This window comes from Homalodisca vitripennis, unplaced genomic scaffold (assembly GCF_021130785.1).
Source record: "Homalodisca vitripennis isolate AUS2020 unplaced genomic scaffold, UT_GWSS_2.1 ScUCBcl_902;HRSCAF=3827, whole genome shotgun sequence".
NCBI lineage: Eukaryota > Metazoa > Arthropoda > Insecta > Hemiptera > Cicadellidae > Homalodisca > Homalodisca vitripennis.
In genome coordinates this window covers 91546-117864 of record NW_025777038.1, presented here as the reverse complement: position 1 = coordinate 117864, position 26319 = coordinate 91546, and the positions used below count along the sequence as shown (strand labels likewise).

Sequence of the window (26319 nt, the reverse complement as noted above, 5' to 3'; positions counted from 1 at the left end):
ATGATTCAAAACAGTTTCAAAATTTTGAATATAATTTAATATACTCGATTATTATTTATAGACGCTACATATTTCTAACTAACGGAGAAAATTACATAGGATTTTTAATACAAAAAAATATTTCATGATGCTTAATAAATCTTTTAATTGTTAAAAAGATTCTATAGAAACTAAATTCATTATGTTTTCAATATTTATTTCTGATAACCGTTGTAAAAATCTGTATTAAAGGGTTAGTACAATTTAGCATTGGTCTTAAATGTATAGTGAATGTAGAATTCTTATCCTATCAACATCCTAATTTTTCATCAAACTTGTCTACAGTTATAATACTGATACATCTCTCAAGTCAGCACATAGTGCACTTGAAAGATTGGGCATAATTGGAGAGTTGTGGAATGTCAAACCGAAAAACGTGACGTAACCTCTATTTATATTAATTAGATCGCAACCGAGAGTAGAATAAATTTAATTTTTTATATTAACCGAGTCTTAGTGAGAATTTACGCCTCTACATTACTCTCTTGTCGAGTAAGTACATATTCTCCACAGTAAATTACAGCACACATGACTTAACCTACATTTCAATTAACCAATCTAATAAGGGAGGGGAGTAATACATGGTAGGAGGGTGACGACCTGGCAAAGGACTGGCCCTAGTACCATGGAATGCTCTAACCTGGGTGCGCATAACAGTTTCACTGCAGCCATTTCTGTTGGTTATAGTAACAGTGGTGAATGCACGACAACTGTTTTAAGCACAGGCAGTCCTAATCCCTGCTGAGGTTGGTAATTATGTATTTTGAAAGGAAAATTTTTATAATTCTCATATCCATTTCGTGACATATTTTAGTCTGTATATATATATGTATATATATATATATATATATATATATATATATATATATTATTGTAATTATTATTATTACCTGACGATGATTTGCCTTTTGTCTGTGTCTGAATGTTGGGTACTTTTAATGTATGGTGTTTTATGATGTTCTATACCTTTCTCTGTATATCTTTCAGGCTTGATCTTATTTGTTTTTTTTGTTTTAACAGCGATTGTTTTTAAATGAATGCGCAGAAATAATTTTAAGTTACAAAAGATTAAGAATGCTATTGACCAAAGCAAAATCAAAACCAATTAGCAGTTGTAAAAATTATTTATTTAACTACCAAAGTTAAAGCTAAATGTTCTGAAGAAGAATGTGTCCACCACAGTGACTAAACTTACGAAAAAAGTATTGCGAATTGTAGGGGCTGTGTACTTCTTTTAAATGTAACAGATAATTTTATTATTTTGGAATTTTGGTTTTAAAGTTTAACATATGGTGAACATGGAATTCTTACCCTATTAAGATCCAAATTTTAAATCAAACTTTTCTACACATATAATATTATTACATATCTCAAGTCAGCACATAGTGCACTTGAAAGACTGGCGATAGGGGTGGCGGAAAATGATATCAAACCTAAAAACATTAACGTAGTTGTCAAATAAATATATTCTTTTCTTGTTTAAATCTACTAGGATTTCTATATTAATTTTTTAAAACATATTCTGAAATACTTAGTCGCCGTTACAAAGTATTTATACTGTAAAATGTAAAACGTTTTAGTGAGAATTTTCGGGTTAACATTATTTTCTTGTCGAGTAAATACATATTCTCTACAGTAAATTACAGCACACGTGACTTAACCTACATTTCAATTAACCAATCTAATAAGGGAGGGGAGTAATACATGGTAGGAGGGTGACGACCTGGCAAAGGACTGGCCCTAGTACCATGGAATGCTCTAACCTGGGTGCGCATAACAGTTTCACTGCAGCCATTTCTGTTGGTTATAGTAACAGTGGTGAATGCACGACAACTGTTTTAAGCACAGGCAGTCCTAATCCCTGCTGAGGTTGGTAATTATGTATTTTGAAAGGAAAATTTTTATAATTCTCATATCCATTTCGTGACATATTTTAGTCTGTATATATATATGTATATATATATATATATATATATATATATATATATATATATATATATATATTATTGTAATTATTATTATTACCTGACGATGATTTGCCTTTTGTCTGTGTCTGAATGTTGGGTACTTTTAATGTATGGTGTTTTATGATGTTCTATACCTTTCTCTGTATATCTTTCAGGCTTGATCTTATTTGTTTTTTTGTTTTAACAGCGATTGTTTTTAAATGAATGCGCAGAAATAATTTTAAGTTACAAAAGATTAAGAATGCTATTGACCAAAGCAAAATCAAAACCAATTAGCAGTTGTAAAAAATATTTATTTAACTACCAAAGTTAAAGCTAAATGTTCTGAAGAAGAATGTTTCCACCACAGTGACTAAACTTACGAAAAAAGTATTGCGAATTGTAGGGGCTGTGTACTTCTTTTAAATGTAACAGATAATTTTATTATTTTGGAATTTTGGTTTTAAAGTTTAACATATGGTGAACATGGAATTCTTACCCTATTAAGATCCAAATTTTAAATCAAACTTTTCTACACATATAATATTATTACATATCTCAAGTCAGCACATAGTGCACTTGAAAGACTGGCGATAGGGGTGGCGGAAAATGATATCAAACCTAAAAACATTAACGTAGTTGTCAAATAAATATATTCTTTTCTTGTTTAAATCTACTAGGATTTCTATATTAATTTTTTAAAACATATTCTGAAATACTTAGTCGCCGTTACAAAGTATTTATACTGTAAAATGTAAAACGTTTTAGTGAGAATTTTCGGGTTAACATTATTTTCTTGTCGAGTAAATACATATTCTCTACAGTAAATTACAGCACACGTGACTTAACCTACATTTCAATTAACCAATCTAATAAGGGAGGCGAGTAATACATGGTAGGAGGGTGATGACCTGGCAAAGGACTGGCCCTAGTACCGTGGAATGCTCTAACCTAGGTGCGCATAACAGTTTCACTAAAGCCATTTCTGTAGGATATAGTAACAGTGGTGAATACACAGCAACTTTTTTTAAGCACAGGCAGTCCCAATCCCTGCCGAGGTGGGTAATTAAGTATTTTGAAAGTAAAACTTTTATAGATGTCATATACATTTCATTACATATTTTAGTCTGTATATATATATATGTATATATATGTATATATATATATATATATATTATTCTTATTATTATTATTACCTGACGATGATTTGCCTTTTGTCTGTGTCTAAATGTTGGGTACTTTTAATGTATAGTGTTTTATGATGTTCTATACCTTTCTCTCCATATCTTTCATGCTTGATCTTATTTGTTTTTTTTTTTTAACAGCGATTGTTTTTAAATTGATACGCAGAAGAAATTTTAAGTTACAAAAAATTAAGAATGATATTGACCAAAGCAAAATCAAAATCAATCAGCAGTTGTACAAAATATTTTTTTAACTTCCAAAGTAACAGCTAAATGTTCTGAAAAAGAATGTGCCCACCTCAGTGATTAAACTTACGAAAAAAACGTGTTGCGAATTATAGGGGCTGTGTACTTTTAAATGTAACAGATCATTACATTTTTTTGGAATGTTTGTTGTAAAGTTAAATATATCGTGATTGTAGAATCTTATAATATAAAGATCCTAATTTTAAATCTAACTTTTTTCTACACATATAATATTATTACACATCTCAAGTCAGCACGTAGTGCACTTGAAAGACTGGCGATAGGGGTGGCGGAAAATGATATCAAACCTAAAAACATTAACGGAGTTGTCAAATAAAAATATTCTTTTCTTGTTTAAATCTACTAGTATTTCTATTTTAATTTTTAAAAACATATTCTGAAATACTTAGTCGCCGTTACCAAGTATTTATACTGTAAAATGTAAATCGTTTTAGTGATAATTTTCGGATCAACATTAGTCACTTGTCGAGTAAGTGCATATTCTCTACGGTAGATTGCCGCAAACGTGACAACCTAGATATGTCTATTAACCAATCTAATAAGGGAGGGGAGTATTACATGGTAGAAAGGTGACGACCTGCCAAAGGACTGGCCCTAGTACCATGGAATGCTCTAACCTGGGTGCTCATAACAGTTTCACTGCATCCATTGCTACTGTTTCTAGTAACAGTGGTGAATGCACGCCAACCGTTTTAAGCACATGCAGTCCCAGTCTCAGCCATGGTTGGTTATTTAAAATTTTTAAAGTAACATTTCAAATATGTTATAAAAATTTCCTTTAAACATACTTTTAGGCAGTTTTTTTTATTTTTACAGATCATACAGTGTTACATACCAACGAAAGTAAAGAATAAAATTTATTTATACAAAAACTATATAGCTGAGGAAACATGTTGATTACCTGAACGATTACGTGGTTGAGCATTATATTTTACTGTGTTAGGACTATATTATCATACTTTATATACACTAGTTAAGAATTAGTACTGAAGTGATATAAACTTTGTAAAGAAATCCCAACTTGGACAGGCTCGCTTGTTGCTTGGTTTGGCTAATACTCTTTGCTAATATCTACATACTCTATTGGGTATATATTCCAATTATTTTCTAAAAAAATCCCGTTTATGTCTTGATTGGTATTTAGGACTTTTAAGAAACATTTCAATATATTATCATGGACAATTTCCTTTGTGAAATTTTTCGGGGAATTTTTACCAATCACAAAATGTCATGAGAGTAACATGCCATCCAACTACACGATTTACTAATAGTATTGATGTTTTATAAAATACGAAAAAGGCAGAGCAAGCACATTATTATTTATTTTTATTTTTCGAAGAGCAAAGTTGAAGTTTTACATTTGTTTAATAACGTTTTAATTTTCACCAATAACGGAGTTGTAACATTCCCAATAGTAAAAAGGATTTTGCTTAGACTTGACCATAGTAAACTTTTACAAAAAGAAAAAAAAAATATATATATAGTAATAATATTACTTACTTATTACTGTAAATAATATTATTAAGTTAAAAAACGTAACCGGATCAATATCTCCTAAAAGAAAAGGGATTTGTGGAAGAAAAAGAAAAACTACACCAAAGATGATGCTATTTTGTTAAGAAATAGTAAACTTCAACTTGAAAAAAACAGTTTTGATCTTAAAACAGACTTAGAAGATGCTGGGGTTCATACTCATGACTCAACAGTCAGAAGACGTCTTTTGGCCGTTAACAGAAAAGCCAGAAGGCCAAGGAAAAAACAATTGTAAATTTGTACTTTATTAAAATATTTCTGTAAATATAATGGTTTTGCAAATCTTATAATTTACATCATAAAAAAATTTAAAATTTAATGTTGTTTTCCTAAATTGTTACAGGGTGATTCAATTGCAGGTCGCCCCACTCACACTAATACACACACACAACACATACACTACTGTAAGTAACGCACTGCTTAATGTAAAAGTCAATTTGGCTACAATAGCTATTTAAGAATAGTATGCTAATATTATTTGGTTAACTATACGTTTATATGAGAATAGCTTATAATCTTAATGTAATTACAATTTATTAATCATGGCAATTATTAGTTCATGAGTTGTATTAATAGTATCTTTTTATCTTAATAGTTCATTTCCATAGATAGCTATGACGTTTAGTTTTGTACTTCTTTAAACAAATGTGGTGACTGCCACAATATATTATGACGACATGTAAAGTAATAGTAAAATTACAGTGTTCCCAGTTGTAAACAATTGTTATGAAATATATTAAGAAGTGTAGATCTCTAAAACACGCGTTTAATCCCTAACCTTGTTTGGATCATCGTCATATCTAAGTATTATAAAGGGTCGATAAATCTCATAACTGAGTGACACAACACATCTTTTATATTTTTTACGCTTTCTTGTTGCTTTTGATCAGCACCGTCAAATATTCTATCAAGGTCAGTATTATTTACGGATATACATACCAAAGATCTGACAAAATATATTTTGTACCTAAAGATACTATTTATTCGGAGATACTAACTTACTAAAGCTCTGATCATATATCTAAGTTTGAGTAAGTATATTTTTCCACAATTATTTCTTAAAATTGCATTCTTTTAAGCACTATTCATTGTACTGAGGAATCTTTCTCGTGATATAGATCAAATTGATGTATTTCTAATTGAGGTGCATGTCAACCAGTAGAATGTTTCCGAGCGTTATCGAAACTTAAGTTACCCAAATGGCAAGGAGAAATGGAAGAATATATCATTTGTAAATAAACATTCAGTAGTTTGGCCAACCAATTTAAATGGCTATAAACGCAGCGTTACGCCCATTGTCCTGAATCGTAATAGCGGATAAAATAATGTTCTCAAATGAAACAAGGGTTTTAATTGATATTTAGAGATGCCTAAAAGATATTTTAGAAATAATTATTAGAAATAAATAGTAACTATGTCATAATTTAATAGTTTATTTTCACTAAATAATCATAAACTAGTAAAATGAGGTTTAACCAGATAAGCTATTGTACTGCAAATGTAACATACTTGAAATATATATAGATCATAATCACGGGTTTACCATTAGAAGAAACAAAAGTCAATGTGACTGTTAAGTAATAATAGTTAAAGTGACAACAAGATTTGGTAGCAGCTGAAATATGCATTTCAATAAGAATGGAATTAATTAACGCACGTTTAAGTAGCGGCGCGGCTCGGTCAGTATTTAACAGAACTACATGCAAAATTTATCTAAAAAGTTCCAAAATAATAAATGTTTTGCCCAATTCTAACCTAAAACCTTGCAACGTCCTCTCTTAATAGGTAAATAAATACCGGTACTTTGGGATTATACCGACCACACCCAGACACGAATCGTTATTTGACATTTTGCTTCTACTGATTACTAGATTAGCGTAGAACAATATTTCGTCAATATAAAACAGGAATTGTCTTATCGCAAACCCCTCCCCATCCTCAGACAGAGGTCAAAGTCGAGCGGTCTAGTAGATAACGTGATTGCAGAGTCTCGCCGACCGTTCAGCTGGTTCGTCGCTTTGTTGTACTTCCGGGTTTTACCTCTACATTTCTCCAAACACAAAAATTCAACAAAAATAAACATTACCACACTAAAACTAAACTCTTTATTGAAAAAACACTCAAAACTTGTTTTTATTCTTGATCACACTCCGCCACCCAAAATGCGAGGTGCTGCCGAAGCCCGCGCTGATGTCGACGAAAGAAAAACATCCCTCGAGATAGTACTTATCAGTAAAATATAAAATTCTAGAGGGGCTGATCAGAAATATAAATTGAATTGTAATGGAAAGGCAATTATGTACCGTGCAAATCATGTGATGCCGCGCGGCCTGCCATAATCGGGATTCTCGAGAAAGATAAGATAACAGCGACAAAAATACTTGGAAACACTTGTAAGTTTGTAATTTTATAATTAAACAGTTGTTTTTTCGTTCTATCATGTTTGTTTCTATAAATTTATATTTTTGTGTTCTTCATACTGGTGTGGTCAGTATAATCCCAAAGTACCTAAATACCGTCTATTATACAGAAAAGGTTATCAATATAAATTAATTACTAAATACTCACAATTTATGAACGCCTGTTATGAGTTTGCTAATGTAGGTAAATGTCAACACTTGTAATATAGGATTTGTAAAAATAAAAAAGAAATAAAGGTTAATTTGTTTTGTTGTTTGTCAACTCATGATACTTTTTAACTCATTCTAGTATAATTGCAATAAACAAAATTAAATACAGTAACAAGGACTATGATCGAGGAAGAAAATAATATATTTTGATTTACCATTCGGAGTGGTGCCAAGCTGGGCCTTTAGGTTCTTTCTTCGGAGACTCAGATTTTAAGGTTTAGTGAGAATTCCAGATTCTGTTGACGAGTAGACACAAACTTTTGTAACCTCTCACCTGGAGACAGCAATGCACACATAAGTCCACATTATATCAAGCCACTAAGACCGCAGGTCACAAAATTAAAAATTGGATTTCTTGAAGACGACTGTTCGACGAAGTATGCTTTGTTGAATAAAACAGTGTTTCACTCTAGATCAATCAGACCGATTTATGTCTCCGAAATAGTTTACTGCAAAATATTTATACACTATGACTTGTTTTAATGGAAATAATACATTAAATACGTTAGAAACCCGTTATAATTAGGATGAAAATAAATGTAAACATAAAAAATCACGTTTAATAAATTCAGCTGGTGTAAAGTGTTTCAATTAAATCTCTGTGGTACAGCTCACAAAATTATGTAAATGGTGTTGGTGAAACTTTTTATATCCAGAAACGCTTTGTAATTTTACAAACATTTCCTTGAATACATTATAATCCAAAAGGATATGTCAATAACATAATATGATGAGCTAGCTTCTAGTTTTCTAAAAATTATAATCTTCTGCAGTTTCATCAGGGTAGGGCTTGCTGGTATTTTATCAATCCATTTTAATGTAAAATTAGTTCACTTTCTTCTACACCATTTTCAGAATACCTTGGCATTAGTTGTCTTTCTTTAATTAAAAAATTTCAAAAATATACCCAGTCTTTTCTATTTTAAAATACTTAGACATTTAGTACATATATTAATTGAAATAAAATTTATGCTTAACTTTTATATATTATGTCAGTGATTTACAATCGATATAGACAATTACGGTTAATTGTGATTAGCACTTTATTGTTGCTTGTGAATTTTCCTAAAATTTCGCAGTTACTTGTTCCACTTTTGTGTTTTTACATGGACCACATCCATTTCTTTTATTGTTGGTTTATATATGCAAGGTACGAGTACGCTGCACCATGTGTTGTTTAATAGGCTTCTATAAAGTTGCATGCAAAATTTTAATTATATAGCTTATTTCCTTATCGTCATGCTGTCATACAGATCAATCATAGAGAACAGAAAACTTAACATCCTCTCAGTAGGCATAAACGTAATTGTTTCAGCCCACTAAGTGCTTAAATAACGCTCAACCAAATTCTACAGTTCAACATGAATCATAGAACTTGATGTTGTCTATGTAGAAATGAAGTATCTTGAACATTTTAAAGGCCGAAGATGATATTTATTGAGATATCATGCTAAATGATGCATTCACATTTTTGTTTCTTGAGTTAGGTTAAAAACTTGTGTTTTAATAATTAGTTCTAATAATTACATGTTTTAATAATTAGCGAGATAGGTAGTGTACTAAACGCAAGGGTGCGCTGAAATGATGCGTTGTTAATTTTTACGATCCTAGTATTTTTTTAATGCGTGAATAATCTACGTATTCTCAAATGATAGTACTCAACTTTCTTACTACTTTAGATTTGTTTCGTAAAATCAATACTCTGTCATTCCAATCTTTTTAATAACAATTTCACTTACGAATGTATGGGAGATTGTAATAAAGAATGGTTTTTAAATGTGGAGCAATAACTAAGAAGTCAATAAATATCGTAATATACAGTACATTTAGTTATGTGCTGAAGAAAATTTATGTAGCAAAATGTTAAAAATATAAAACAAGGTACTTATGTTATGAAAACATTGAGATAAAACTAAGGCCCTTATAAATGATATATTTAGAGAGGATTCATGAGATATAATGTGACAGAGAATATTATATTATAAACAGTTGATGATTAATACACAGTAAAAATATTTACCTTATGTTCTATAAGAATAATTGCCAAAATTGAAACGTCATGTTTTAAATAAAAGAAAAATTGATTAAAGTTTTGGTTACACTACATCAAAATAATTTTAAACAATTGTACATCTTAGAAATTGAATATTACAAATGTATTTTTATTATTAGAAAGACAACAAGGGTATCTTATTGAGGGATAGTGCATCTCCTGTCTGTCACTTTTCTTCGTACTCTCTATTTGTCCAGTACAAACCATTCTATTTGATCTGTTTTGTAAATATTAAACAACTTTATGGGTTTGGACTAGTGTAACCATAAAAAATAGGAGGGGTAGAATAGAAATGGAAAAGAAAATTTGTCTGTCTCTACAAAAATGTAATACAACAATGCACATTCACTGACATAGTAAATTACTTGTACTTGCAAGTGCTGCTACTAAAATTGTGTCATGTAATGTTGACAGATACTTGATCATGAGATGGATGATGTGACATGCTAGCTATGATTGACATCACTAGCTTAATTGTTGATCCTATTTTCATCAGGAGAATTTACAGTGGGTTGGCGTATGATAGTGTCATGATGTTCTAGCTGTGTAGGATTGTGTGTTGAGAGAGAGCGTCTTTTGATGGTGGTAAATGTAGGAACAGGAAAATGGGGGTATAGAGCAAAAGAGAGAGAGAGAGAGAGAGAGAGAGAGATTTTAGTTTCGTGTGGCATGAGTGTATCAGTGCGAGAGTTTCCAAGCCTCCTAATAAACTGTTTTAGATCAAATCTTTTTTTCATAAATTAAGTTAAAATTTTTATTATTTATTAAGCACTCATCATCACATTATCATTTTTGTCGTTGTTATCTGATAGTCATCATATTCTCAAACACTTTATTTGTTGTAGCTATGATGTATTTGTTTTCTTTTCTTTTTTATTATATTATGAGTGTATACACGTAACATTAATACATACTTATATTGTAAATTTCATGTTCTCAATACGTTAAATTTTTGTACAAAGATTTTTACACTACTTATATTTTTAACTAGGCTTTATGTAGATCATATCCTGTTTTTGTATATTTGTGTCATCTTTATTTCCATGAGGAAATAAATATTAATTCTTTTCATAATTATCTTAGTGTACAGATCCAGATATGTTCTCTTCCAGAGAATTTATATAACGGTGAGTTAAAACTAAAGATTGGTCTATTTCTTAACAAACAATAATTATTCCTCGTTACCATGAAAATACAATTTTAAAACTTTATACCCTCGAAAATTTGTTTAGTACAGTGGCATCGTAAGAAATTTAGCAGTTCATATTCAGTCTTCTTCCGATCTACGACCATGTCTGAACCTATGTCGTTAGGACTGGAATATTCTTCAAATGGATAAGTCAAAACAACACAATTTTCACTGAATACAATTCACGTAGATTTTATCTTGCATGTATGGCTGTAGATGTAGTCTGAATAGTGGTGTTAAACAATTAATCCTTGAGTTTAGATTGTAGCAGCTCATGACTGACTTATTTACCAGTAGAACCGCAGAAGTACTATAACCTACTTATTTTACTGTATATTTTTCAATATGTAAGTATTGTATGGGCACCAGTCACTACGTCACATACATGTTCATTATTATCAATACCACTGGGGCAGTACAGTTGATTAAAAATTAGCAAAAATTAAAAACCTTATCACTCTACAATGAACTTGTACACGCGAGTGATTTGCATAGTTTTTAAATCAACATTTACGTCTATTTTCTCAGACGTACTTAAATTTGGCTTTTTAGACTAAACGAAAGTGTTTATAGTATCATAGACACACACAAAGGAAAGGAAAAACGTTGAGAGTTTACAAATGTAATAATAAAGGTATTTAACTGTTAAATTGACGCCACCATTGCTTGTTGCAAAAGTATGTTATAAAATTTCTCCCTTATGCTATTTACTTTGAAAAGTATTTCTTCGCTTGTTTTTTGTTTGAAGTAGTGTACTTTCAGTATTCCTAATATTTACTGTTCAAATACTCAAACAAGGTTCTTGAATTTTTTGAAAAGTATATCCTAGAAAAAATCATAAGTTTTGGGGGTTGTAGTGGTGGTCAACATTGAAAAATATCAATAGGGTTAAAAATATTATTTTTTTTTGAAATTATATTTATTACGCTTTACACACTTGAGATAACCCCCAGACAAGTAAATATATTTTTAATTATAAGTAAAGGTTTTAACTAACGATTTTCTCTAACTTTTAATAACCTGACAGTATTAAAATATTACCTAAACGTCAGCATTAAGTATGAAGAGCCCGAAAAACTTTTAAGGAAATATTCCAGTTTTATATTTTGTATGCCTTTCGATGCTGTGTCGTTTTGATTCCACTACAAGTATCGTGGTTCGAAATCGATATCTTCCAGGTTAACTAGTAAACTCAAATTGATTGTGTCATTTATAAGCTTTATATGAACACGTGTAGGTCACCCTGCGTTCTAACTATATTATCTCATTCAACTAGACAATGTTGTAAGAGCTGTACCAGATATTCAAAAGCATTATTTTTAGTCCTTTCTTATTTGGATTAAATCAAAATATACAAAAGTTACAAGCGTTAACAATATCTCATACAACTTTTCAAAAGCGTGGTTGTTTTGTCAACCGAAGAGTGTCATCCACTAGTAGATCATAGTGGAACAGAAGTTTGCTAATCAGCAATGGGTTTTGGCTACTTCAGCTATCATCAAACTCCACATTAAGGGTAGTCTGAGTCAGAAATATATATTCAATGTCACCAAGCTATAGGAGGAATGCTTGTGTTATTTACTGCAAAGCGCTCACAGCTTTTCCTCAACCTTCTCCTCAATAACAGAGAATTGATATGGATAAACATTTGCTGCAGTGTCCCTAAGAAAACGCTGTGCTTCAATCTGTCCGTGATAAAGAAACGGCGGAATTACATTAGTGTGATATCACTTGCCGCTAATACTGATCCCTGGTCTTGAATGTATGGCTGTAGATGCCTGAGTATTGATGTTAAAATGCTAAGCCTTGAGTTTAGATTGTAGCAACTGTTGAATTTGACTTATTGCCTTTGGGTCTTAGAAGTAGCCTACTCTTACCTACTTATTTTACAGTATAATATTTAGCTATATGCAGTTACTGTATGGACTCCGGGGACTACTCCACATACTTGTCCGTTCTTAACACTACCGATGAGGTAATACAGTTGATTAAGTACTGTCATAAATTAAAATAATAACTAATCATTCCTTACACATTTCAATAAAGTTAAACACGCGATTTTTTTACATAGCTCACTATTTAAAAGGTATATGTATTTTCTCAGTATTAATTAACTTTGACATGTTTTACTTAACCAAAGTGTGTATAGTAACGTAAACACACACAAAGGAAAAGAAAAACATTGAGAGTTTACAAATGTATTAATACAAATATTTAATTATAATACGTGCCACAATTCTTTAATAGATCCTACATAATCTTTGATAATTCAATATAGTTTCAAAAGTTTGAGAAGAATTTAATATGATCAATTATTTATTTATAGATGCTACTTTTTACTAACTATCGGAGGACAATATTTAGGATATTTAAGCCAATGAATTATTCCATGATGTTAATAAATCTATGAATCCCATTGTTAAGAAAGCATGGATAGAAACTAAGTTTATAATGGTTTTAATATTTATTCTTGGTAACCGTTGTAAACCTTATCTTTATTAAAAGGTTAATACAATGTTTAGCAGTGGTCTTAAAATGTCATATATATTAAGAACGTAGGATTCTTATCCTATCAATAATTTTAAATAAAACCTATCTACACTTATAATATTGAATCATCTTTCAAGTCAGCACATAGTGCACTTGAAAGACTGGCGATAGGTGTGGCGGAAAATGATATAAAATCGAAAAACTTATGACGTAACCTCTTTATTTCTATTACTCTAATCACAACCAAGAATATAAATTTACTTCTTATGTCAACAGAGTTTTCAAATAAAATAATTCTTACTTGTTTAATTCTACTAGCACTTCAATAATAATATGTTTAAACAAATTCTGAAACACTTAGTCGCCGTTATCAAGTATTTATACTGCAAAGTTCAACATGTCTCAGTGAATTTTACGGATCTATATTATTCTCTTGTTGAGGTAGTGCATATTTTCTGCGGAAGATTGCAGCGCACGTGACGTAACTCACATTTCATATATACGTACACCCATGACAGAAATTACTAACGTAGGGTATTATTAAAAATATTTAATAAAAGGAAAGATTATATGAGTTTAATAAATCTATTAAATCCATTGTTATAAAGTTCATAAGGAAAGTAAATTCATAATGGTTTCAAAATGTAGTCGTTTTCAACCGTTGTGAATTGAATCTTTATGAAAAGGTTAGTCAAATGTTTAGCACTGGTCTTATCGTTTTATATTTAGTAACGAGGAATTCCTTTTACATCAGATCCTAATATTAATTTAAACTTATCTGTAATAAAACGGATCTATTGATACATCTCTCTAGTCAGCACATTGTGCACTTGAAAGATTGGGTGGAATTGGACTTGAAATTCTCAGTAAGATTTAATAATATATAGAGTAAGCTCTATATTTATAATACTTAAATTGCAACGGAGGATAGAATAAAATTTCGTTTAATATCAACCGGTTTGTCTCATAAAAATACTCGTTTCTTGTTGAAATATACTCGGACTTCAATAATAATTAAAAATTATATAATCTGAAAACATTAAACACTGTTATAAAGTAATTATAATGTACAGTTCAATACGTGTCAGTGAGAATTTACGAATCTACATTATTCTGTTGTCGAGGAAGCGCATATTGTATCCGGTAGATTGAAGCACATGTGGCGTAACCTAAATATCTCAAATAACCAACCTAATAAGGGAGGGGAGTATTACATAGTAGAAGGGTGACGACCTGCCTAAGGACTGGCCTTAGTACCATGTAATGCTCTAACCTGGGTGCGTATAACAGTGCCACTGCAGCCATTGCTGTTGGTTCTAGTAACAGTGGTGAATGCACGTCAACTGTTTTAAGCACAGGCAGTACCAATCCCTGCCAAGGTTGGTCATTTAAATTTTTAAAATCTCTCTTTGACATTTTCTTCATTATGTAGACCAGGGTTTTTTTAAAGCCACTAATCATAATGTACCAAAGTAACATATCAAACACTAACATAAAGTTTTTGTTTAACCCTTACATTTAACCCTTACACATTTGTTTATTATGATTTACTAAATCAGCAACAAAAGGTTGTACTGTCTGCAAAATAGTTCAGAATTAAAGCCAAAGAGACATAGTTTGTGTAAAGAATTTCCGACATAGACATTGATTAATAATGTTACAGAAGAATATAGATAAACACTAAATAAATGTGTCACCTGAGTGTCAAACTGGCCATAAAGGGTTGAAAGACAACTTGTTTGATTTTGAATTAATGGTGAGAGTAAACGTTAACAAATCTATAACATAGTATTCAACTAATAGTGTATTATGACTGAATCCACAGTATAGGCTACCTTTTTCCTCCTTATAGTTGCCACCTGTAGATGGGATACTAGCAAAAACTTCCCTGGCTCTCGTGTTACAATCTGTCACTTGGAGTGGATACTTAAGCTAATCATCATTGTAAATGTTTTAATTCATTAATACATTTTACGAAATTGGACCTAAATTGATAACCATTATTCCATTAAATCTCAAACTTTTAAAGTTCCGTGTATTGTTTACAAGTTCAGAACGTACAATACCTCTAGCTGAACATTCACAACTATTTTATCAGAAGAAACACTCACAAACCTAAATTTGGTCTTGTACTAGTCAGCTTCCATAATCCGCAATCTGCATAATCTTCTGACATTGTCCAGTTGTTTAAAATCATTAAAATTCTCTCGCAACACTCAAATCTTTCTTTTGATTTCACTATATTTATTTCATATTGTTCAGTTAGTAATTTATACGAGCCTACGCGCCTTTCAGGTTCGTGATTTAAAACAGTTATTATAACTATTATGACAAATTATAGTTTGTAATCACTTGTTTACAAAAATCACATGTTTAAAATAAATAACTGTTATGTGTCCTAAAAAACTGTGTCTATGGAAACTGAATTACTCTGCACTACCTGAGCTCGCTGCGAGAATGTGAAAAATTAACACAAAAAGAGAATATTAGTATTTCATGATATTTCATAGTGTAAATACATGGCTTATTGATTTGGCATAATAACGAAATATGCACATCATTTCTTTGATAGCATATATTTTTGAACTTTGTGTATTGTAACTGTCGATTTATAGAACACATATAAAGTACTGTTACAGTTTAAATTAACGCTTACAAACAGCAAAATATGTAGAAACTTATCGAGTAATATAAACAGGAAGGTAGCTGTACGCCACACCACGTGTCACGAACCAGGACTTGTAGAGGTTGCATGCACAATGTATAGAGCCCAAAGCGATGTTACTATGTAACGTATTACGTCATATACTAAGTTTATTTACAATGTATTTATTCTGCAATTTTCTCTTTGTCTTCATAGTTACCTATAAAATCAATGCAAGAATATTCGCTAATGCTCACCATTACTTGATGTTGCAAATATAGAAATGCAAGTAAGTATTTATTGTAGGTATATATGTAGACAATTCAAAATATTGCATGAAAACATATATTTCATAAAATTGTTCTACTGCCCGAGTTTTAAACAATACAACTTGTTGTTTACAGGAAATATTATTATTATTTTAGGAACCTAACGTCTATATATCCATTTTACATGGGATTATAACAATGACTAATATTGTAGTTTTAGTTACTGTTATTTTTATGAAGTGTAATTTTCCTTTACATAACTGTGTGTTATATAACGGGTCTACAAATTATGCGGGATGTATTGTAATTCATCCAATAATACGGAGCCTAACCGGCTTTTTTGTGGAAAATGTCAAATTGAACCTATTTACCTTTAAATGTTATGTACTTAAATCCAAACTAAATGTAGTTAGGCAAGGGGAGTTTAAAATAGAAAGAAAAGGGTTAATAAAAGAATGATTGATCAAAGTCGTCTTCATGTGACATACGGAGACGACTAAAGATATGTCTCATCCTCCAGAAAGACTGTGCATGGTGGACACACTGTCTATATGCATATTTACATATGAGAGCAAAGATGGAGTACAAACTCATTTCACCGGTTTAATATCAACTCAGTGACTGGACTTACGAAATAAACGTGTTGTGGATTATAGGGGCTGCGTACTTCTTTTAAATGTAACAGAACATTTTATTGTTTTCGAATTTTAGTCTTAAAGTTTAATATAGGTTGAACGTGGAATTCTTATCCTATCAAGACCCTAATTTTAAATCAAAGTTATCTACACATATGATATTATTACATCTCTCAAGTTAGCACATAGTGCACTTGAAATCCTGGCGAAAGGGGTGTTGGAAAATGATATCAAACCGATAAACATTAACGTAACCTACTTATTTATATTATTTAAATCGTAGCCGAGAATACAATAAATTTACTTTTTATATCAACTGAGTTGTCAATTAAAAATATTCTTTTCCTGTTTAATTCTACTAAGATTTCATTAATAATTTAAAAAATATATTCTGGAATACTTAGTCGCCTTTACCAAGTTATTTTACTGTAAAATTTAATACGTGTTAGTAAGAATTTATGAATGAGCATTATTCTCTTTTCGAGTAAGTGCATATTATCTACGGTAGAATGCAGCACAAGAGACTTAACCTAGATGTAACAATTAACCAATCTAATAAGGGAGGGGAGTATTACATGGTAGAAGGGTAACGAGCTGAGTAGGACTGGCCCTAGTGCCATGTAATGCTCTAACCTGGGTGCGCATATCAGTGTCACTGCAGCCATTGCTGTTGGTTCTAGTAACAGTGGTGAATGTACGACAACTGTTTTAAGCACAGGCAGTCCCAATCCCTGCCAAAGTTGGTCATTAGAAGTTTTTAAAGTTACATTTTAATAGATATCATATATATTCCTTCGTTACATATTTTCCGTTTGTATAACATTATCCGATTGAGATTCGTAATTTATTTCTGTTTCTGTCTTATGGTTTTTTTTAATTTAACGATTACGATTGTTTTTTTTTACGTTTTTTCGATCGTTTACGTTACGATATAATAGACCTTCCTCTGCATATTTTCTAGGTTAATTTACTTACTATCACTTGTTCTTTGTTTTCACAATAATTTGCTTTAAATGTTAATCCCAGAAAAAATGTCAACTTGAAAAAGATAAAGGATAATGCCGAATAAATGAAAAAAAAACAACGGCAGTTCATTCTTAATTCAAATTAACGTATTAGAGATTAAGTGTTTGAGTATTATTTTTAAATGTAAATATGGTCTCACACCGTTTTAATTTTTTCAGTTGATTGTTGTGTCGTGATGTGTTAATAGGTATTGAGGTTATACAATATTTTCAAATAAATTATACTTTCATTGTTTTTTTTATAAATATTTGTAGTGACAAGATCCAGTTAATTGTATACATGTTATTGGACACATTCTTTAGAGAGGATAAAAAACCATAACAGTTTTGCAACGGAATAGTGTTATAAATGGAAACTTTTGTCGATTAGTGTAATTGAGTGAGGCTGTATTAAGCATCTGTGGAAACTACAACCTTTCTCATATTTTGAATGCAATTAATTACAAACGTACCTATTCATCAAAAAATAATCTCACTTATAAGGTAGGTAGATGATCAAGCATTTTACTCAATTAAAAATAGAGAACAAATCACAAAGTTTAATTTTAGAATATTACAGAAGAAAATATTCAAAAAGGAGTCAGATGTTATATATAGTAAAATTAAAGTTTTTTTGTATGGTTGGATCGAATGACTCCTGGACTTGAACACTGAAATAAATATGATCTCATATTGAACTGTAATTTTAACTGAATATAGCTTTGCCTATCAATCAGGAGTATATTTCGAGAACAAATTAAGCTAGTGACTTGTAGTCCGTGTCCTTAAGTGGATATACATCGTTCTCTCCTTAAAGAAGCCTGTTACGGATAAAATAATTATAATTTAAGTATATGTTTTCTATAATAATTTATAATTAGTTACTCAGGCAGTACCTATTGTAATAATGTACGGTGACTAATATATTTGTGACACAATACTGCAAAAACACTTGGCTTTTTAATGGACAAAAGTTCAATGAACTGTTTTGCAACAAATTCTGGGCTTTATAAAGTGTAGTGGTATAGCTAATCCTAGAGAAAGTCTCCTTTAATACCGCATGAATTTATTGCATAGTAGTATTATTATTAGTTACTCCTAACGCATTAAATGGTCAATAAAATCCCAGAAATTATATAAAAATAATGCTTCAATACTTTTTAGTTTGAAAAAATGTATTAACTTTAATTAATTCGTCATGTCAAGCACATTAATAATAATATCACTAGCAGAAAAATATAAGCCGTACTCTGCGTTGCACAAAGCCTGCACAAATACAAACAATGATTATGTATTAGTAGATATAACATATCGTCACCTAAAAATACGGATTAAAATACCGGGACCAGAAGTGACGTTTAAAGGACACATCACAGAAGCAGTAACAAATATGAGGAAACCTACTATTTAGGATTATCTTAATGTTATTAAAACATGTGAACTTCTCGATCAGGATGTTTTGTCCAAGTGTATTTGTATTATATTTTAATGGCCTCCTTTTTATCAGATTAATCGCCCAGAATTTTACTTTCTTTACGAATCTTTTATAATATTATCTTCCTAAATTATGATCTAACTATGAACTTTCAAGGATTTAAGTCTTACACCTAACTGAACTTTAGATAAATAAACCGCTGTTAAACAAAAAGTAATGCTATAGTATTATATTTAAGTTATTATTGACTGACAGTAACAAAGATAAACAATTCTAATCACATCCTGTACAATTCTCTGTGTGATTGTCACTGTGTGTGAGGTTACAAACTGAGTTAATAATATACAGCTCCTTAGTGTATATATTGACTTGACATGGACTAGATGATTATTATAGAATACTTGTTTCAAAACCTAGAGGAATAAAATATATTTTACCAATACCTAACAATGTAATAAAATATTTAACAGTAGATGCTATAGATTTATAGATACCATTATCAAACTTAAGGTGGTTTATTACTAAACCAATAATGACACTTTTTATTACCCTTCAGCAATAAAACTAGTGAGTGCCGCTTATTTATTTGTTACCATTTACTTTTGATATCTTCCTTTCTATTTATACGAGTATAACAGTATGTGTTTCTTTACTTCCTTAGAAATAGTTGTTTGGATATTAGGTTAAACGGCTGTATATAACACCTTGTGAGTAAGACATTCGCATAGTTGTATAAGTTATAAATATCCATAACAATCAATTACGTTTCTAACCAAACAAATAAAATTATAAATGTCAAATAAGTTGCAATATATTACGAAGTTTAAAGTAAAATATATTAATATATGATTTGTATGATACCTCAATCGAGAATTTTCAAAGGTGCCATTCGTAATACAATTTAGATTGTTACTTTGTCCTTTATATCTGCATTACATTACTTACCTTGCACTTTATTGCTCTTAATAGCACTCTAATTGACATACAGTAGTATGTAAAACATTGAGCTTACAACAGTACAAAACCTATGTTACGTGACATGTGGTGTAGCATACTCCTACCTTGAAAAACAATTGTAATGCAGAGGATTTTCTAAATTAACATATAGTCCTTTCAATAATGTCTTAGATTTCAAGTATATGGAACAAAATAAATTATCTACCAATATTTATCACAGTTCGTTTATGCCCAAGTTTAATAGTATGTTAGGCAATTTTGAGTTACACTACACATTCAGATCGTCTACAGCTGGATAATATCTTTGTTATTTTTCAATTCAGACTGTGACCAGATCATACTATGATAGACTAGTTCAGTAAGTTTATCTGGCTTAATTTTACATTGTAAATTTTTATATAAATGTCATACAACTCATATAAAAACATACGTGGTAGACCATAAATTAAACACATTGTTCAAAATCATATAACCAGATCCACACTGCGTTTATAAATAAATTTCAAAAATAAAATTCAAAAAAGCAGTTTTGAAAAAGAATCTGGTTTACCATTGGATACAGTCCTTTTGGTTTTAGGCGTTGTATTGTTTTCTCAGCAACGGTGCTGGAAGTATTTAATTGTGTCATCGTTACTTCGGAATTATCCAAATCTAGACTTAATCTCGGTCCGTTTTCCTACTATTAATCACCCTACATCCAAATCTTGATTTTTATGCTCTATGATAATAATAAACGGGAAACACTTTAAAAGGGAATTTATATCAAAGAGATATATAGTATGTTTTACATGGTATCTAGCAGTACTTTCAGAATAATGAGTAAACGATTGTGAAATTAATAAAGACATAAGAGTACAGAATAATTCAATAGTACTGAGTCACTAAATGGTATTTGCTATGAATCCTTCACAAAGGAAAACTAGCAAATATAATATATAAAAAACTATATTAATTATATTAAGTAACTACAAAAAACGAAATTACGGATTCAAAGGTATATATATATATATATATATATATATATATATATATATATATATATATAAGTAGATAGTAATATGGGGTTCCTGGCGCACTTTCGGAGCCGACCGAAAAGCAATGTAAAATACTGTTCAATGTACCATAAAGGAAGCTGAGAAATAACACAGCAAATCTCAATGAAAAATTAACCGAATCTACAGTCGTTCGTCTCCAAAAGCGATCGGTACATTACTATCTACTCTGTGGAATGAACAATTAACCGAATCTGAGCTTCTACTTTCTTAAGCTGTGCTTTGTAAAATGTTGTCAAATCTGCTACGAATAAAGGAAAAATCTTCAATGACAGTCGAGGTGTGCTACTACAGACCGACCATCACGATAATCGCTTCGCCTGCGTCATATCCGTAGTGATATCACGCCGTGAGAGGCGCAATCGTTGGTTTACAAGCACCATTTAGTTAAATAAATTTTTCTATCTAAATGGAGCGCGAAAAAATATCATGTCCGTTCTGCAAAAAAGAAATTTTAAGAAAAAACTATGATCGCCATTATAATTCTAAAAGTCACGAAAAAAACAAGCAAATTTACGATAATGAACTAAATTATTTAAGACAATGGGCTAGAGAAAATAAAATTGCCGATCACGAAAACATGTTTAATATTGAGAAATTACGTGAATTAAAGAGAAATTTCAAAGTTGAAAAGAAAAATCTCGACCTATTTAATGATGAAAAACTTCATTCAATAGCTGAAAAGTTGGCTATCGGTACTAACGATAAAACCAAGTCTGAAATGATCGAAGAAATTGATAAAACTCTTAAAGTAAAATCCGAAAATATCATTGATGTAGAAGTTTTATCCTCAATACACGGTCTTTTCAAGCAATACATTTTAACAAACTTGAACGACAATTCCATGTCAATTTACAAATATCTTTCAATTATGCGGTCAGAAATTAAAAGTTTAATCGAGAAATTTCAAGAAAATGTTAAAAATATGAAGGGTTATCTCTCTTTGGAATGTGAATACGAACGAACTTTAGTGAATGGTGAACCGCAAACATGTCTAATGTATTTTACTATCAAAGCAGACGAAATCTTTGACGTAAACGACTTTATTACTAAGCAATTTAATAAATTAACACATCGAGAACAAACAAATAATCCAAATAAAGGTTCCGGATGGACATTTAAAAGTTGTAAACAACTAGTTTTGAGCCTTAACAAACACGAAATGATGAATGCAGGATCATACATCGATTTACCAAAGAATATCAAAGATAAAAAAGCTTGTATAAATATAAAAAATAGAGATGATTTTTGCTTTATTTACTCAATAAGATGTGCTATTGAAAAACCAGAAAGAGACTGTGAACGTGTAAAGCAATACGAAAAATTTGTGAATGACGAAATATTTTCAGGTTTTGAGTATCCAATGTCTCTGAAAGATATACAAATATTTGAAAAACGAAGCTACAATTCCAAGTATAAGTATCCAACAATGTCTATCAATGTCTACAGTTTTGATGAAAATATTAACATTGTTCCGTTACAAATTTCTGAAAAATATGACGCTGAAACAAACATTGATTTATTGTATGTTAAACAAGATGATAAATCTCATTATGTTTTGATAACCGATTTAAATAAGCTTGTTTCTTCGCAGTTGTCTAAACATAAAGAAAGAAAATTTTTGTATAGAAGATGTTTAAGCCATTTTTACAAATCTGGAGATTTAACAGATCACTTAGAAATTTGTAAAAATCATGAAGTTTGTAAGCCAATTATGCCATTTCCACGTCAAACAACTAAATTTACTAATTATCAAAAGAAATTTAACCATCCTTACGTTATTTATATGGATTTTGAAAGCATATTAGAGAAGATTCCCACATGCAAAAACAATCCACAAAGATCGACTACAACCAAGATTCAGAGGCACATTCCTTATGGTTTTACTCTATATTTAGTGTCGAATGTGACCAATCGCATGTACAAACCGATATGTTATCGTGCCAAAAATGAAGAAGATTTGAAAAACGTCCCGACAAAATTGTTTGAAGAACTCAATAAATTATCGAAATACATAGCGAAAAAATATAATTCTAAGAACATGAAACCTATGAAATTGACAGAAGAAGAAGAAATTTCGTATCAAAATTCAAACGTTTGTCATATCTGTGAATGGTCTGCTTATGATGTTGGGTCAATTCAGTATGGTTTTACTCCTGATAGTTGGAAAGATAAGAGTTATAATAAAGTGAGAGATCATTGTCATTTAACCGGCAAGTTTCGAGGCGCAGCTCATGCATGTTGCAATCTAAATTTGAAATTTCCTCAGAATATTCCCGTTTTCTGCCACAATATGTCAAATTACGATACTCATTTGTACATAAAAGAATTGGCTAAACAATATGGAAATGTTGATTTGATTGCAAACACCGATGAAAAATATATAAATTATTCTGTAAATTCTGGATATGGCTATGAATTCGAAGGTGATAAGCCAAGAAAATTCATCAAGTTTTCGTTTGTAGACACGTTCAGATTCATGGCCTCGTCTATAGAAAAGTTAGCTAAAAATCTAAAGAGAGAAGACTTCAAACATACAAATCATTTTATACAAGATGGATTGAATGAGATAATAGAAAGACAACCAAATGACGACGACGAGATTTTTAAAATTCTATCTGGAAAAGGAATATTTCCCTATGAATTTATCGACAGTATTGAAAAACTTGATTACACAGAAGAATTGAGAATTCAAGATTTCTATTCCCTTTTGACAGACGAGAGCATATCTGAGAAAGATTATCAACACTACTTAAATGTTTGGAACAAATTAAAAGAGAAAAATCTAGGGAATTACTCTGATTTGTACAACATTCAAGATGTTTTATTGCTTGCTGATATATTCGAAAATTTCAGAAATATTTGCTTAAATTGCTATAAACTTGATCCGGCACATTATCTAAGAGCTCCAAGTCTCGCATGGGACGCAATGTTAAAATTAACTAAAATCGAGCTTCAACTGATACACGATTACGATATGTATTTAATGATCGAAAAAGGTATTCGCGGAGGCATTTCTCAGTGTATTAAGCGATATGTGAAAGCAAATAACAAATATTTGAAAGATTTTGATAAGACAAAGCCCAAAAACTATTTACTCTATCTCGATGCAAACAACCTTTATGGGTATGGTCTTATGCAAAAACTGCCGTTTAGTGATATCAAGTGGATGGATCCTAAAACGTATACAAAAGAAGAGTGGCAAGAAACAATTTTAGAACTCACTGGCGACGAAGATTATGGCTATATTCTCGAAGTCGATCTTGGATATCCAACAAATTTACACGAACATCACAAGGATTTACCTCTTGCTCCAGAACATTTTAAAAACAAACTTTGCACAACTCTACTGGATAAAACTGAATACGTTGTTCATTCGAGAAATTTGAATTTCTATTTGGAACAAGGTATGATTTTGAAACATGTGAATAGAGTTATTGCATTCGATCAGAAGCCTTTTATGAAAGAATACATTGATTTTAACACAAACATGAGAACCAAAGCTACAAGCGACTTTGAAAAGGACTTTTATAAGCTAATGAACAACTCAGTGTTTGGAAAATCTATGGAAAATGTGAGAAACAGATGTGATATTAAGCTTGGAAATGAAGAATTTTCAATGAAACAAGCTAAGAAAACAAATTTCAAATGCTTTAACATCTTTGACGACAACTGTATAGCGAGTCACATGTACAAACAAAAGGTTAAATTTAACAAACCGATTTACATAGGATTTTCAGTTCTCGACCTCTCAAAATTGCTAATGTACGAGTTTTATTACAACAAATTAAAGAAGTTTGATCCAGATTTGAATCTGTGTTACATGGATACAGACAGTTATTTTCTAGAATTGAAACGAGATCCTTTTAAAATTATTAAAGAAAATATAGATGACTTTGATACAAGTGATTATCCAAAAGATCATGAATGTTTCACTACTAAAAATAAGAAGGTAATAGGGAAATTCAAAGATGAGTTAAATAGCGAAGTTTTAGAAGAATTTTGTGGTTTAAGGTCTAAGATGTACTCGTACAAATATCTAGATAAAAACCCAGTTAGGTGTAAAGGAATTAAGAGAAGCGTTGTAAATAAAACAATAAATATCGAAAACTTGAAGAGATGTTTGTTCGAAGATAAAGAAGAATTTAGGGAGATGACAGTCATCAAAAGTTATAAACATGAGTTGTACACTGTTACCATAAACAAGCTGGCACTGAACGCTAAAGATGATAAGAGAATTGTCCTAGAAAATAAGATCGATACAGTACCGTATGGCTATAAAAATGAAGCAAAATCTGATATATTAGACGAATTAAACAAACTTGGAAACTTTGATATATAAATGGAAGATGATTTGATTCACTGCCACAAATGCAAGAAAAAAACGAAAAATATCGATGCTAAGATTGTTCAAACTCAAAACGGGTTGTATAGAATTGCTGCAAAATGTTCAAAATGTAAGACAAATAAGAGTAAATTTATAAAGAATCCTTATGAAAAACAAGTAAAGAAAGAATCTAAGAATAAGGAAGAAATCGAGATTGAAGCTAGAGAAATTCATGCACCGGTACGAAAGAAGTTTAAAAAGAGAAAAATTATAACATTAGGAATTGACGATTTATGGGCAGCAGATTTAGTTATAATGTCTAACTATTCGGATCAAAATGATGGATTCAAGTATATGTTAAATGTTATTGATACTTTCTCAAAATATGCTTGGTCAAGAGCTATCAAAAGAAAAAACGGTAAAGATGTTTCAAAAGCCTTCGAAGATATAGTAAAAGACGCGATAAAGATCAATCACAAACCGCCAAATCTACTTCATACAGATAAGGGGTTAGAGTTTAAAAATAAAGAATTTAACGAAGTTTTGAGAAAATACAACATTAAGATTTATCATACTGAAAACGAAAAGAAATCAAGTATTGTAGAGAGATATAACAGAACTCAAAATGAAAGAATGAAGTTTCTTTTTGAGATTAATAAAAACTT

General features: G+C 30.6%; 1 long non-coding RNA gene across 1 annotated transcript in view; it reads right to left on the bottom strand.

Moving 5' to 3' along the window:
• The window catches only part of LOC124371081, a 60873-nt gene that overhangs the window by 13650 nt on the left and 20904 nt on the right, over positions 1-26319 (bottom strand). Inside the window, exon 2 of the long non-coding RNA XR_006923228.1 lies at positions 7755-7873. This is a non-coding gene — a long non-coding RNA (uncharacterized LOC124371081). The remainder of the gene's footprint in view (positions 1-7754; positions 7874-26319) is intronic.